The 12501-nt window shown below is 45.1% G+C and overlaps 1 protein-coding gene across 1 annotated transcript in view; it reads left to right on the forward strand.

The window, feature by feature from the left end:
* Positions 1–443: 443 nt before the first annotated feature.
* The window catches only part of HAPLN1 (hyaluronan and proteoglycan link protein 1), a 180385-nt gene continuing 168327 nt past the window's right edge, over positions 444–12501 (forward strand). Inside the window, exon 1 of the mRNA XM_075325133.1 lies at positions 444–512. The gene's annotated coding sequence lies outside the window, so the exon portion shown is untranslated. The remainder of the gene's footprint in view (positions 513–12501) is intronic.

Below are 12501 nucleotides of genomic sequence, written 5' to 3' on the forward strand. Positions count from 1 at the left end.
GCTTCTAATTTTGGCAAGTGGTGTATATGTATTCCCAACCCCACCCACGCCTGTGTCACCCTAACCCCTGCACACACTATATATACTCTACTGTATACAGGGACTTCTGCTAATAAGAACCAAGCCTACAATAAGAACTTGTTAGTAGGACTTTGATACCTCCTGGGCTCTCCTTAGCTGTATGGGTGATCTGACAGGTCCCATATGAGGTCCCATGAGTGGGATCACACAGAAGCTGTGTAAGGTTGGGCTGGAGGTGGTGGAGTAGGTGGGTGAGCTGCACACAGAAGACACAGTGTTGTGCTGCTGTCTTCAGCACCATCCACTAAGGCTGGAGAGCAGCACACGGTTAATGCTGGGCTGTAATTAACCCATCTTGGAGGCGTACTTTCTTATGACGTATTGCTTTCCCTTTCTGCTGGATGAGAAGCTGGCTCTGGTGCCCAGGATCAGGACCTCTGCCATCCACAGAGCCACAAAGCAACAGTCAGGACTCAAGCAAAGTTTACAAGGTGAGCACCTCATTAATGGATGGGCAGAAGACAACTCCAGAGAATTGGGAAACTTTTACAAACTTTTTTCCTTATTTCTTAAAAAGTACAAAAGGGTTTCTAGTGCCAGGATCAGCTCTCCTGTGGGTAGCAGGGGACACTGCCTGAGCTGTCAGGTGGCTGTGCGGATTAGTATTGAATGTCTCTGGTCATGGATCCTGGCCATTAATACCTGCAGCACAGGTGAAGGTCAGAAGCAGTATGCTGGCTCCACATGTAGCAGAGCTGAATGCATAAGTATAGGTAACATATGTGATATCCCAGTGTGCACATTATTAGCTCTGCTGCATTTACTTTCTCTAGTGGGATGGAAAAATAGTGATCTACTCATCAATAATGGGGAAGATAGTTACAGGTTAGTAAAGGGTTAGAAGGATCATATGGCGATAATGGCATCCTATAGTGGTATTCTGCCTGTATAAGCGCAGTCCTATGTAAAAACAGATATGGCCTCACCTGTGTTCAACAGCAAATTCAGCTTATATCTATTACATGTAATTTTCTATGCATTGCTTGTAGACTGTGAAACTCCTTATAATGGGGTAGAGTTACCCCATTCCTATGTAAACCTCACCTGGCCCAATATTACATGACATCTGCTACTTCTGTCATACTCAGCTCCACTGCATCTGTATATGCTTTTTGTTCTAATTTATTCTTTGTATGTTTGGGGAATATTTGCCTATTGCTAAGGTTGGGGGAATCGATTATTTGACTCCATTCCTATGTAATACCTCACCTGGTCCAATATTACATGATATCTGCTACTTCTGACATACTCAGCTCTACTACATCTGTATATGCTTTTTGCACTACTTTACAGTTTGTATGTTTGGATAATTTTTGCCTATTGCTAAGGATTAGGAAATCTATTTTCACACTCCATGCCTATGTAAAACCTCACCTGGTCCAATATTATATGACAGCTACTACTTCTGACATACTCAGCTCTACTACATCTGTATATGCTTTTTGCACTACTTTACTGTTTCTATGTTTGGAGAATCTTTTCCTATTGCTAAGGTTGGGGAAATCGATTATTTGACTCCATTCCTATGTAAAACCTCACCTGGCCCAATATTATATGACATCGGCTACTTCTGACATACTCGGCTCTGCTACATCTGAATATGCTATTTGCACTACTTTACTGTTTGTATGTTTGGAGAATATTTGCCTATTGCCGAGGATGGGGAAATTGATTCTCTGATTTTCGGAGCACGTATATCATTATACTGGTTTCTGCTCCTGAGTTTTGGACTTCTCTCCAGGCCCACTGGGAGCTGCGCTGGTGGCACTGGGGTCTCATACTTTGCTGCTTGTACCCTGCGCAGAGAAATTCATTAGATGAAGTTGTGGCTCTCTCAGTGGATTTCTCATCTCGTACGACATCACTTTATAACCTTTCTACCTCCAGGCTTAGTATATTTAATAGAATAGGGTAGTTTGGAAAAAAAATGCCAGCACCAGATACATTTTGCTATCCCTCGATATCAGAGAAATGTGAATCGCAATGTTAAGTGATAGAATAAAATATGTATGAGGCAGCGTACAACCCCGAGCATTGTATGTCCTCAGTCACACGACTGCTGCTGGGCCTGGACCTGATATATTGGGGCAATGGGGGACGACGCAGATCTGTGGCATTTCTGTCACTAGAATTTTACAGGGGAGACCCATCTATAAGGGAATGTTCTGTGGAAAGTTTCCACGTCTTCCCTTCTGATGTCACACAGTCATTCCAGTGTGATCCCGGCTCAGGAAAGGGGAACACAAATGAATCAGATGAGAATATCCATCCAAATTTATATCAAATTTCTATATTAATTTTCTCAGTAAAATCAAATTTCCAGATAATAGAAACCATGATGGACTAAATATAAAGCGTGTTAGGGTATGTGCGCACGTTGCTTTTTACCTGCTTTTTACCTGCTTTTTTGCTGCTTTTTCTTCTGCGCTGTTTAATGCCAAAATGGATGTGTTCTTCTATTCAAGCAAAGTCTATGGGAATTTGGGTTTCTTGTTCACACTATGTTGTTCAAAATGCTGCCTTTTTGTGGCAGAACTTTGGTCAAAAACTCAACTTTGCAGTGCAAAACCCAAATGGCAAAAACAATTGACATGTTGCTTCTTTGAAAAGCTGAGTTTTTGACCAAAGTTCTGCCTCAAAAAGGCAGCATTTTGAACAACATAGTGTGAACAAGAAACCCAAATTCCCATAGACTTTGCTTGAATAGAAGAACACATCCATTTTGGCATTAAACAGCGCAGAAGAAAAAGCACCAAAAATGCAGGTAAAAAGCAGGTAAAAAGCAACGTGCGCACATACCCTTATAGTCAATACACTTAACACTAGAACTACTGAGGTAGTCATTTTGACTACTTTGCACCATGTATTTCTATATAGGTGTCACGAGTCCAGTAGTTCTAGTGTTAAAATGCACATTTATCACCTATCAGGTGGACAAGTTTGATGAAGGCTCAGACACTTATGAGCCGAAACATTGTCTCGATGCCCCACGGAAAAGAAATCAGTTTTTTCTTGTTTGAGCCGTCTGGAGTGCTACATACATTTTTGGTTTTTACCTCATAAGTTGCTTGGGGTCCAACTAGTGGTGGGCACCAATGTTCATTCTGAGACTGTGCTGCTTGTTCTCTATTTTATAGATTTTATCTGTCTATCTATCTACAGTAGCTATCGATCGGTCTGTGTGTGTGTCAATCTGCTATATCTATCTCTATCTACCTCAGCTTGAAATAGGTTGCCAGGAACAGAAATGTCGCCTGACCACTTTATGGACCAATCTATGGAGTCATGCCTTCATAATTTTTATATTATCTATTTTCTGTCATCTATCTATATCAATCAATCTATAATAATTTATATATGCTATAATTTCATAACTATTCATCTATATCAAACTATTATATATCCATGCAGTTAATCTGAATATCTATCCCGGTCTCTCAGTCAGGCTACTTAGCCCGGTCCCTCAGTCAGGCTATCTAGCCCGGTCTCTCAGTCAGGCTACCTAGCCCGGTGTCTCAGTCAGGCTCCCTAGCCCGGTGTCTCAGTCAGGCTCCCTAGCCCGGTGTCTCAGTCAGGCTCCCTAGCCCGGTGTCTCAGTCAGGCTCCCTAGCCCGGTGTCTCAGTCAGGCTACCTAGCCCGGTGTCTCAGTCAGGCTACCTAGCCCGGTGTCTCAGTCAGGCTACCTAGCCCGGTGTCTCAGTCAGGCTACCTAGCCCGGTGTCTCAGTCAGGCTACCTAGCCCGGTGTCTCAGTCAGGCTACCTAGCCCGGTGTCTCAGTCAGGCTACCTAGCCCGGTGTCTCAGTCAGGCTACCTAGCCCGGTGTCTCAGTCAGGCTACCTAGCCCGGTGTCTCAGTCAGGCTACCTAGCCCGGTGTCTCAGTCAGGCTACCTAGCCCGGTGTCTCAGTCAGGCTACCTAGCCCGGTGTCTCAGTCAGGCTACCTAGCCCGGTGTCTCAGTCAGGCTACCTAGCCCGGTCTCTCAGTCAGGCTACCTAGCCCGGTGTCTCAGTCAGGCTACCTAGCCCGGTCTCTCAGTCAGGCTACCTAGCCCGGTCTCTCAGTCAGGCTACCTAGCCCGGTCTCTCAGTCAGGCTACCTAGCCCGGTCTCTCAGTCAGGCTACCTAGCCCGGTCTCTCAGTCAGGCTACCTAGCCCGGTCTCTCAGTCAGGCTACCTAGCCCGGTCTCTCAGTCTGTTACCATCTATATATATAAAAAAAAAAAAATCACTCTGCAGTATTTGATACTCTATCAGGAGAGATGTCTGTGCTGTGCGCTGAATGCTGCCACCCAGTGGTGATGTGAGGTGCAGCCTCTTTGGGACTTGCTGTCCGCAATGACACCATGACACTGCATGAAATTTTAGATCTGCGGTGTAATTTGTAAAGTTCCGTACTGTCAGTTGGTCACATTACATATTGCTAAAGATTTCCGTCATGAAATCATTTACTGTCAATAGGGTAAGATGGATCCGATCATGATGACTACCTCATACAGATATAGATAGAGATAGATAGATAGATTATATATATATCTATTACACATACACACACTCACTACCTGTATACATAATGGTTCGGCTTTATGAAACTGAATTTCAATTAAATAAATTGTATTTGTAAATTGCCTCTTCTGGGAAGCAGCAAAGATACATTTATTGTGTTTGCTCTGCCAATTCATCAATGGACTAGGTCTAATATCGGAGGCGGCAGGGCCTTTTACTTCTGTCTTACTATCCTGATATAAGACTATTCTCACTGTAAGGTGGAAAATCCAATAATATCACTTTAATATTATTATTTTCTGGACTCTAAATAGAAGCTGAAAGTTTGGTTGAAGGAATCGTCCAGATGAGACTAGCTCTTATTATTGAGTATTGAAGTGATAAACTCCATCTATTAACTCCAGGTATGGATCCGGCTCCAATGCAATAACCGCTCATGTCCTGGGGATTTACCATCTATAAAGGGATCATACTGCCATAATACTATATTGCCATATAGGACCTCTATAGTTACTTTTTCCGAGCCGTGAATGCTAATGAATGCAACATACGGTATACTGTCATGTGTATATACTGAACTTCTTTACCAAATTAATCTTTATATGTAATATATATTTATAGAGTGATAACTCACATTCTGCTCCATGAACGACTGGTGATGACCAGCAAACAACTTGTATGCATGGCTCGTATATCTGGGCATAGCAAATAGCGAGCTGAGCCCATTACCGGTATTCATATTCGTGATAGATCCTTTTCATTTGCAGTAGATCGTCCTTCATTACACTCTCAATCACATAAGGCGTCCATACAGCTCCATTGTTTGACATGTGTTTCCTTTAGGGGAGATTGATAAAAGACACACAGCTAATAGTAAGTGTATACAGTTGATTAAAGGTGATGATATATGTGCCCTATATAATATGGGTAAATGATTGCTGTTAGCCTGGAAGTGCTTCTTTGATGGCATTGGGTCAGGGTTACTTACACATATGCGCTGTTTAAAATGAAAAGCCATGTATAGATTACAGTGAACTTCTGTTATCCCACAGAAATTATTAGACATGCTGGCTCCACAGTTCGTTACTGTAACATACGGCCTCATTTGAAAAGGTAGCTTGTAATTTGTAGGCAACAAAATGTTCTTTGGGATGAAAAAAGGCTAAATGTACTTAGGGCTTCAATCAGTGGCGTTAAAGGAGGATTGGAGGAAACAGCTGGCTAAACAAATATTAGGTGCGGAGTGGATGCAATGGCATAAATTAATAATGCAGCTCTTTATTTACCATATGAATGGTCGGTTTGTGCGGGTCGGCTGGAATAAATATGGGTACTGTGTGCCACCTAGTGGTTACTGTCATGAAGCTGTCTCTTTGGCCTTCAAACAAACCACATCTGTGAAGGATTTAAGTGAACTCCATCTTATTTCAGCCGTTTTTATAAGCTAATGTTTAAATAGAGGCTGGGTCCATGTAAAATTGTAAAATTCAGAAATACCAACAGTAACATTCCTGATGCTTTAGTCATTTCTGTAAAGCGTGACTTACGTGAGTCACACACACTAAAATAGCCCTAGTTTATAATACGTGAATAACAAACGTAACTTTAGTAGAAGGTTGAATACACAGAACAGAATGTAACGTTTCCACTTGATTGTAGTATATGGGCGTACTTATTTATGTAATACAGATAGTTAACGGAGAGGCCCAATGCGGAAAGTAGGCAAGCTTAGTGAGGGTGGACTAGTGATCTGGAATCCGCTGTTCTCCCGCTGTTTTCGGTCTGTCCAAACTTGTACAGTGCAAGTGTCGCAGGCGGAGTGGGCCGCACTCGCTACGCTCGGGTCCGCTGCTGCTGCTCGGTGGCTCGAGCGGTGGGCCGGACCCGGGGGACTCGAGCAGCGCTCCTCGCCCACGAGTGAAAAGGGGGTGGTTTGTTTTGGGGAGATAGGCCGTGACGCCACCCACGGGTCGTGGTGATAGTGGGCACCACCGCTGCTGGTGATGGGGATCCCGGGAGCGATGGTAGGGAGCAGCTAGGATGTTAGTTCCCCCTCCGTGGGTAGGGGTTGGTGATCCTGGGGCCCGGATGATGATACGGGGAGGCAGGAAGGCCGGGGTGCAGGGTTGCAGGGGCAGTGCGGCGCGGTGCCGGATGGCACTGTTGTACTCACTCAGGCACAAATTCACAGAGTCTCTGGTAAACTAGAAACTGCCGGAGTCCACAGCCTTCGGTACGGAGGGTGTTTAAGTCCCACACACTGTGCAGCAGACCCCTGTTCTTTCCCTGCAGTCAGGTGCCTCTTTCTCCACTCTCTTTCTTTCCTCCTCGGCCGAGAACGCGGAGTCCACTCCCCTGCAGTGATCCGGGATCTCTTTTGATACCGGCGGGCCACTACCCTGCCCCGGTCACCTCAAGTCCCTTCCTCGCTAACAGCCTGTCCCGGCCCTTTTGGAGCACGCTTCTGTAGTAGCCCAGGAGCTACAACTCCGGACTCCTCTCCTCTCCCTCTCCCCACACACTCTGCTCTCGCCCCTCCCCTCCTGCTCAGTTTAGCTCTTACCCTGGGGAGGGGGGTGTCTGTCCTGCTGCACTGGTGTGGGATCAGGTTGCCAAGGAGGAGAATGGCCTGCACTTTGCTGGATTTTTCCAGGCTCTGTGACACCCTGGTTTTGCCAGGGCGTCACACAAGCACAATGGTTGGAATTTTTATAAGTCCCCTGCCCACCATTTTTCTTTTTTCCACATCATAAATTGACATGTTGCGCAACTTCCCAAGCCGCTGCATGTCAGTTTATCCGTGTGGACATGCAAGTGTTCTCAGCGGGGAAAACACAGGACCCAGAGTCCACGTCATGGGCATGGACTGCTGTGTTCTCCTGCAGAAAACACTTGCATCTTTGCAGGAGAAGATACTCTCTATCCAGAACACAGCGTGGCCGAATCGTAAGATCGTAGCTTAAAAGTACTGCTCCCAGCATGATGGGGCTTGTAATTCCTTACAATCTGGAGAGCCAGAGATTAGAAATTACTATTATACAGTAGGATATGGAAATCAATGCACCACTTACATAGAGTTCTGTGAGTTTCCTTGCTACAATGTGTAAAAACTTGCCCACTAAGCCAGTATAGTATAGATGTAGCAGGCAGTGTGCTATGTTAAAAAAGTTTTCCAGGAGGACATTTACATTGATGGCCTTTCCTTAAGATAGGTCATCAATATCTAATCGATTGGAGGTGCAACTCCGAGCATTCCCCACCAGTCAGGTCTCCCTGGTGCCAGGGAGGACGGGTGTGCTCCTTTGCATAGATGCAGAGCACAACTATGATAAGCTTATAGTGGCCGTAGCAGCATATTGCACATCCATTCCCTATTTTAATTAGGAAGCGGTGTATGTGCAATACCCAGCTTTGGCCATTATACAGTTTATGCAGATTTGCTATTCTACTCTGCAAGTGAACATATTTAGCCACTGCTAGCACCAGAAATAGCTGATCGATTTAGGTGTTGGGTGCCGCAGCCCGACCAATAGATATCGATGACTTATCCTGAGTATAGGCCATCAATGTAAAAATCATTCACAACCCCTTTAAATAGTGTAATACTCCATGGTGCTCTACGATATTTGTGTAGAGTCCATTCACTTTCCATCAGCAGAGCACTATGCAGTCGTTAAAGAAGGAGGTAATTATCAATTTAGGGTGGCTTTACATGCTGCGATATCCGGCCCGATATCGCTAGCATGACACCCGCCCCCATCGTTTGTGCGCGACGGGCATATCACTGCCTGTCGCGCACAAAATCGCGCACCCCCACCACACATACTTACCTGTCCTTCGACGTCGCTGTGACCGGCGAACCGCCTCCTTTCTAAGGGGGCGGTCCGTTTGGCGGCACAGTGACGTCACTAAGCGGCCTCCCAATTTAAGCGGAGGGGCGGAGATGAGCGGGACGTAACATCCCGCCCATCTCCCTCCTTCCGCATTGTGGCCGGAGGCAGGTAAGGAGATGATCCTCGTTCCTGCGGCGTCACGCGTAACGATGTGTGCTGCCGCAGCGACGAGGATCAACTTCGCCCCTGCAACAGCAGCGATAATTGGGAGTGGACCCCCAAGTCAACGAGGAGCGATTTTGGACGTTTTTTGCAACGATCCAAAATCGCTCCTAGGAGTCACACGCTACGACATCGCTACAGCGGCCGGATGTTCGTCACAAAATCCGTGACCCCAACGAGATCGCTGTAGCGAAATCGTAGCGTGTAAAGCCCGCTTTAGCTAGTGCTACATCTGTAGAAAAGATGATCAACTAAAAAGTATGGGTTAAATGCTGCAAATATCTGGAAGAAAGTCTTTATTATTGGTGAAAATATGAAAATAACATTGTTGGTTTCTAAGGAAACACATAAAAGCAATGAGGAGCTAAAGGGGGTGAGGCCAGGGGTGTAATTATAGTGGTCACTGAGTTTGCATTTGAATCGGTGTCCTAGAGCCTATGAAGGCCTAGAGATGCCTTTGGCCCATATGAGAAGATCAATATTATCAAAGACCAGTGTTAGTAGGGGCCTTGTTAGACATTTTGGATTAGCAAAAGGTCTTGAACCACAAAAAACACCTGTATTAAATACTACACTTGATAGGTTGGGGTTTAGATGTGTTACAGTTTTTATGTTATTCTTCAGAAGCCTCGAGTTACTCCTCTGATGAAAGTTAATACTGTAACTGAATTGAAGAGGGTGTTCAGCCTTCAGGCCCAAGTCTGTAGTCACTTAACATGTGTCCAAACTTGTGAATCCTCACAATGCGCAGTGTACCCATTGTCAAGATTCTCTAGTGCTGGTGCTGGGAGCAGGTGGTCATGTGACTGTAAATATGTGATTTGCCTACTTTTGGCAACATTCAAACTAGACATAACCGGCCTTGCTCAGTTAACTTGTATTGGGCGAAGACGTAGAAGTCTAATTAGAACATGTATGTACAGTATGTCATGCGCCCCTTTCAGGGCATAGGCACTGGAGATTTGTGACATTACACACAGTGCAAGTTGATAGGATTCACAAATCTACAGTCACATAGAGACTGCAGATTGGCGCCCAAGGCCTGGACAGCCTCTTTAAAGCAAATATCTGTTGATATTTTGTACTTTGTAAACTACTAGCAGCATTCATTAGCCACTTATATCCCCCCAATACAACTATTAGAAGAATCTTTACATACCGAGTAATAGTAATGTGAAGTGATATTCTGTCTGCAATTCCACTTATTTGTGGCAAATATTACATCAATGACAGGTCCCAGCAATAAATTTAGCAACATGACATCAAAAGTCTCAATAATACAGAATTCAAAGCACAGTGGTGGCAAAACTATATTGAAGATATGTCATTTTTCTTGACATTGGAGAATTATTTGCTGTCGTGCTGTCACTGCTTTACTGACCCTTCCATTGTGGATTCAGAGCGTGTAAGTCATAGATCAACAGTCATGTTGTGTAACTTAACCTAGAAGGGTCGGGAGGTGGTTCATAGCGCAGAGGAAATACTCTACACGTTACAATCATAGAATAACATGTATCTGAACATACTTATTGTCTCTTAAGATTATTAGGTCTTTTATCCAAAGTGTCTCCTATAGGGGTCTACAGTATATGGAGGATATGGTTATGTAAGCTTCACATTTTGAGAATGGGCCATAGAAACTATTTTAATATGACTTGAGACAGATCAAAGTTAACAGCTATACAGTAATATCTCAAAGTGGGCATTGACATAATGGTCACACATTGACTATTGGCACAGATCTTGTTGGTTATACCACACTACCATTCCACTGAGCTTGTTGGTTACAGTAAACAGCAGGAGCAATCTACAGACAGTTACCACCGGCACCAGACAACCCAACAACTTATAATTCAGTCCAGATAACACAGCATCGCCATTAATCACACTCAGAACAGTCCAGAGTTTCTCTCACTAGGAACAGTAAACAGTGATATTGACGAAGGGTCACAGCGGGACTCATCAGGGTTCGACAATACTGGCCACGGTGGTTTCACTATTTAATTATTTAAAACCACAGCCACAACTTACTAATGTTACAGGCCACAGTCTCTTTGCTTATTCAGGTCACACTGGTTAATGTAGTCAATAACTGTATATCACTGTAGGGTATATTTCTCTGTATTTGCCCAAGATCACACATTTGGACAGAGCATTTATCTGTCTTCACCCCATTAAGAGGACTCCTGCCATGCCTAAACCTCTCCATACCTTGAAAATACCTCCCTTGATCCCACCGCCGCGAAATAAGACACCCACTACCTGCTTTCTTTTGTGGATGGGGTCGGCCACAGCTTTATTAACGTCTTTATCATTTCCACTTTAACTTTTTCTTAATGATCAAACATCAATCTCAACCATTGAACTTCGAAATGGTGTGCCCCTCCGGCTCACGGTGGACACGTGCATCCTCGGTCTCATGTTTCCTCATTAATTTTTATAACTTTAACCGCCAGCTGTGACCTGAACATCAACACTAAAACATGAAAAACCAAATCAATACACAAATAGGAGTAACACACAGAAAAGGGGAGAGAGGGTGAGAAGCTTAGACAGCCCACACCAGAAAAGAGGCCCCTCTGCCTAGGGGATTGCCCTATAAGCCGATGGGGAATCCCATTCTGAACTATAAGGGAATTTATAGGTGATGCATTATGGCATTACATGTTTAACATGGAAGGAGGCGGGCTCTCACATAAGCCTCCTATCAAGCCAAAGGAGGGTCCAAAAGTCAGTACACCCCTAGAAGGACGCCTCTCAGCCAACACTCAGGGGCCCCTTCCCTAGATGGTTTGTGGCCCGCCCATAACTGTCAGTACAAGTGCTCCATAACTATTTTCTTCTTACTGGGTGCTTTTTCCAGTTATTTATGCTGTAGTCCGGCAGGTCTCAGGGTGCAGACAGTTACCCATCTGCACTCTATTAGATTTTAGGGCATGTGGTTAGCTTATCAGACCAAAATCCAACCTATGGACCTCTTACAGCTCTAAATAAACACTCTAAACAGGTGCCCTACTGTATGTAGCTCAGCTACACACTGACACTCACTGTTTACCAACTGACTAGGTGGGACCGTACCGGCTTCACGATAGGCAATCTGTCAGTAGGATTTCACACCATTTATATGTGCATGTAGCTCTTGCAAACAAAAGTCCAGCAACACCTTTATTTGGCCAGTCTGTTCCTCCGTTAATGAGAAATCAATATTTGAATTGATATGCTAGCGAAGATGTGAAGCCTCTGTCACTCCAGTGCTATTCTGCTCCAAACACTGCCTCCTCCTGCTTGCCTGACTGAATTATTTGTGTGACACCCGCACAGATCTCAAGATAGAAGCTTCAGTCCGTACCTTGTATACCCGTTGCCGGGCCAATGGTTTGTAGAAGTCGTGGCCTAACCCGGTTCCGTGGCCCCATGGTGCACAGTAAAGGGAGGCTAGCAAACATTGTTCCTGGAGAGGTAGTCACCGGTTACGGTGGTGACTGGTGTCCCGGCCTCCTCCGCTGCGGACCCTTCCTCCGACCATTCCTCCTCCAGGAGTGGAACGGATGATGTCAACTACGCCACCTGTGGTGTGTGGTCAGGTATAAGGCCGCCACTGCAGGGTACCTCGCCGGGGGAGATGTTGGGGTGCAGTCGGGATGATACCGCTCCAGGAGGGAGAACGGGGAACTGGGAATCACAAGGTGACGACAAACGGAGTCAGAGTCACTGGGTTGCGTGTTTCAGATCTTGTTTACTCCCAGTTCTTTTACTGCAATGACTCCAGTCATTCCGAGGCAGGGCTGAGGTCAAAGTCTGTTAGAGCAGCCTGTGGGCTTTCTCCTTCTTGTGATGGTCCCCTCCTGGTTTCTGGAG

The sequence above is a fragment of the Anomaloglossus baeobatrachus genome, chromosome 1 (assembly GCF_048569485.1).
Source record: "Anomaloglossus baeobatrachus isolate aAnoBae1 chromosome 1, aAnoBae1.hap1, whole genome shotgun sequence".
Classification (NCBI taxonomy): Eukaryota; Metazoa; Chordata; class Amphibia; order Anura; family Aromobatidae; genus Anomaloglossus; species Anomaloglossus baeobatrachus.